This window comes from Chlorocebus sabaeus, chromosome 1, assembly GCF_047675955.1.
Source record: "Chlorocebus sabaeus isolate Y175 chromosome 1, mChlSab1.0.hap1, whole genome shotgun sequence".
Lineage (NCBI taxonomy): Eukaryota > Metazoa > Chordata > Mammalia > Primates > Cercopithecidae > Chlorocebus > Chlorocebus sabaeus.
The window spans coordinates 41,355,808-41,359,839 of record NC_132904.1 but is presented as its reverse complement, the minus strand read 5'-3'; the positions used below and the strand labels follow the sequence as shown (position 1 = coordinate 41,359,839).

General features: G+C 36.9%; 1 pseudogene; it reads left to right on the top strand.

Moving 5' to 3' along the window:
- Positions 1-760: 760 nt before the first annotated feature.
- LOC103242167 (52 kDa repressor of the inhibitor of the protein kinase-like) lies at positions 761-3,121 on the top strand (annotated as a pseudogene).
- The last annotated feature ends 911 nt before the right edge of the window (positions 3,122-4,032 follow it).

Sequence of the window (4,032 nt, the reverse complement as noted above, 5' to 3'; positions counted from 1 at the left end):
ACAGATTGAGACCATCCTGGTCAACATGGTGAAACCCCGTCTCTACTAAAAATACAAAATTTAGCTGGGCTTGGTGGAATGTGCCTGTAATCCCAGGTCTTTGGGAGGCTGAGGCAGGAGAATTGCTTGAACTGGGGAGGTAGAGGTTTCAGTGAGCCAAGATTGTGCCACTGCACACCAGCCTGGCAACAGAGCAAGACAGTCTCAAAAAAAAAAAAAAAAAAAAAAGAAAAAGAAAAAGAAAAAAGAAATACTTTAGAAGCAGAGGCACAAAAGCCATTATTCTGGAAAGAAAACTTGGGATTAAGCAATATCCTAACAATAACACCGTGGGAATTTTTGTGGCTCATTGATGGAAATGATTCTCATAATCTGGTGAAACATTCAAGTGGAATTTACATAGACATTCTATAGTTGCTCTTTCTTAAGAAATTTGAAATAGTACTTTTGGACTTCAAAACCTTTAGCCAGATAGTTAAAGGTGAAGTAGAAACAATTTTACATTTTTTCTATGTCATGTGTTTATGGTACTTGATTTATAACATTGATATCAAATTGCCCATTCATTGCTTATTGTTTTATACAAAGAAAAGCATACATCTAGATTAAATGCTACCACTTCCTCTCCAACCTAAAACTCTACTTCAGCATTCTTTTCAAAATCAGTCAACCCACTGGCCCTGTGAAGCCGTCCTGGCTGGCCTCCCAAGTCCTGATGGGCGGGGAAACTGTCCTGAGGAGGTTGAGAGGGGAGGACCTGATGCTGAACTTTTGTGCAGCCCTCAACTGCAAGCAGAGGAGCATGTGGTTGGACCTGGCCTTCTTCAAGTTCCTGCATTATCAGGTCAGAGCCCAGAAGTGAGTGAAGAATTGTTGCTGAGCAGACTTAGAAGATAAAATGCTTGACCAACTAAATCAACATTATTGATCATGTGCCAAATACTTTGAGACCTCTGTGATCTGTAGAAATGTGAATTTTACAGAAACATCAGAAAAATTCAGAATGATTGGGCTATTGTATTTCTCAAATTGAAATAGATACTTGTGAAGTAATTGGGAGAGTCCTTATAGGACTGTTCTTCAATACAATGCAATACCAAAAATATTTGATCTTACCAATCATTTAAACAATTCAAATAATAGACACAGAAAATGAATAAAAGAATTGAATGAAGATAAAATTAAGATAGTGAAACAGAGAAAAAATTTTGAAACTTCTGAACAGGAACAAAAACATAAACTAACAACAGCCGTGCTCAGAATCCTACTGCGGAAGAAGGGGATGAAGAGCAAAATGAGGACATCTTACCTGTGACCCTTGAAGACGAGGAAAACAAAGAATGCCTAAAAATCTCTATTTGAAGTCTTGATTGTTATGGGAAAGCAAAATGTGTCGCTGAATGGACATGAGGCTAATGAAATCCCAGGAGGTCTCTTTACTCCAAATAACTTTCAAGCACTGCTAGAGTGCCTGATAAATTCTGGTGCGGAGGCCCTGAGAAAGCGCTTTGAGACAACAGCAATTATTATGTTCGAAAACACAGCAGAAACAGATGCTAGAGATCTGTGAGGGCTGTATTCACGGAGAAACTCTCAGAGAAGTGAGAGACTCATAATTCTTTTGTATTATCACTGACAGTGTAGTGGAAATAGCAGGAGAGAGCATCTAACTTGTGTTGGTGAGGTTTATTGATTAATCTCATCAACTGAGAGGAACTTGTAGACTTCCTGGCTTATGAAGCTGATGCAGAAATTTTGGCTGTGAAATTTTACACTGTGACAACTGAGAAGCAGGGACCAAATATAGAGTACTGTCGTGGCCAGGCTTACATTGTTTCTAGTGGATTTTCTTCCAAAATGAAAGTTGTCACTTTTAGAGTTTTAGAGAATTCTAGCAGTGACACTCCGCAAGCTATCTACACACTCTGATCTTATTGTTCCTTAAATATGTGTTGGGCTAAATCAGTACCTGTTATGGGAGTATCTGTTGCATTAGGAGCAATTGAGGAAGTTTATTCTTTTTACCATAGATCACCACAACTGCTTGTAGGACTTTACAATGTAATTTCTATTCTTTTTCAGAACAATGAAGAAAGGGGTAAACAAACTGAAGGGAATTTGTCATTCTCAGTGAACAGTCAGGGATGATTATTCTGAAATTTTAGTGGACCTTCTGCAAATACTTGTTTTATGTTTAGATGGTATAAGTGACACAAATGTTAGATGGTGTAACAGTGTATCTGCTCAAGCATTTGTACTCTGCAGTGTAGTAACAGATTTTGATTTCATGGTTATTATTGCTGTTATTTAAAATGTCTTAACTTTCACAAGAGCCTTGGTTAAAAAAAAGTCTCCAGTGGCAAACTTCTGATGTCTTGTTTGCAGCCAGTAGTTTGACTGCTGTATTGCGTTCACTCAATGAAGTGATGAAAAACATGAAAGTTTATGAGGAGTTTTGATTTGAGGAAGCCATGAATTTAGCAGCCAGACTTGATATTCAGATGAATCTCCCTGGGAAATTCTGCAGAGCTCAGCAAGGTAACTGGGAATCTCAACTAATCTCTAAGTTACTGTAAAGAAACCCTAAGTGTTCCAACAGTGTAGCACATTATTCAGGTACTTAACAATATATTCCCAGAACAGCATCTCAGAGCTCTGAAATGCTTAGCTCTGGGATCCTCAGTCACGAGATAACTCAAATTTCATACATCAAAGGAACACAATGCTGACCTCTACAGAAGTAACTTACCTAGTCCCGTCAAGCTCTCAGCCAAGCTTCATTGTTGGAGAATCAAATGGAAACACATAAGGGAAGATATAAAGCTTCCATTCACCATTTATGAAGTCCTCAATCTGCCTGACATCAAGTTTTTTCCTAGTATGTATGCATTGCTGTATGACCTGTGTATTCATCCTGTGATGAAGGTTGAGAACAAGTGGTATGAAAGTATACTTGAGGAACATTTTGACCGATCAAATTTAAAGGTAACCATGCTTTGCGTAACATAAATTTTGATATGAAACATGATCTGAATGTAGTGGTGGACACACACATATTAAAGTCTATATAACTATGTCAGAACTTCCTACAGATAATTCAAAAACCATTGAAAATACCTAGAGAACTTTTAAAAATAGGCTTTCTCACATTTAATATTTGGGAAAAAAGCCTTAAGGTGTATGTAGGCCACTTAATCACTAAATATCTTTGTCTGTAGGCCTCCATTGACTATATTAGCCATTTATAATCTACCCATTTAAATGATTCCTATTTAAACTCTCATGCTTTGAAGACCTATCTGTTCTTCCAGAAAAGAACATTGAAAGTGCCATGTTTGAGTTCTGTGTGATCTCCTCTAGTGGCACTCTGGAATTGTTTTAGTGAAGTGATTTTAGACATGACACTTTTTATCACAGTGGATCTCTAGTTCTTGGGGGTTGACTTATCAATTCTTTGAAGAAATATATTTTGAGGAGGTGTGGGAGAAAAGAATTCATTTTATAAAATGTTACAGTGAAGCTGATTGATCTTTGATTAATAGGAGATTTTAGTATGTTGTTAAACATCTGTACTGGACAGTTAAATTACCAGAGAGAGAAGCTTGTGAGCTTGCCAAAAAGGGATTTCACTGTAGATTTTGTCTCTCTCAAATGAACTTAAAGGAATGAATTACAGTTAAAATTAGAATGGAAGAGCCTGCCATTGTTGTTCAACATCTGGTTGTTGTTGTTTACATTCTTTTGTGGAGCCTACATCTTCCTAAGCTTTGTAGCAGGTATATGTTGAAGTCTTCTGTTTCATGGTTAAGGCAGAATCAGAGGCTGGGGTACTGACAACTGACTTGTCTGTTTTTTTCTCTATTTTTCCATGACTATATCTACTGCCTCATCTTTATTTATAAGCAAAACCTGGGAAACTTACAAAAGCAAGTGCTTTGTTGTTCATCTAGAAATAATATAGAAAATTTTGTTGTTATTTTTGGTGAAGAAAATCAATTTGCATAGGTTATTTCAATTTAAATGTGAATTTTA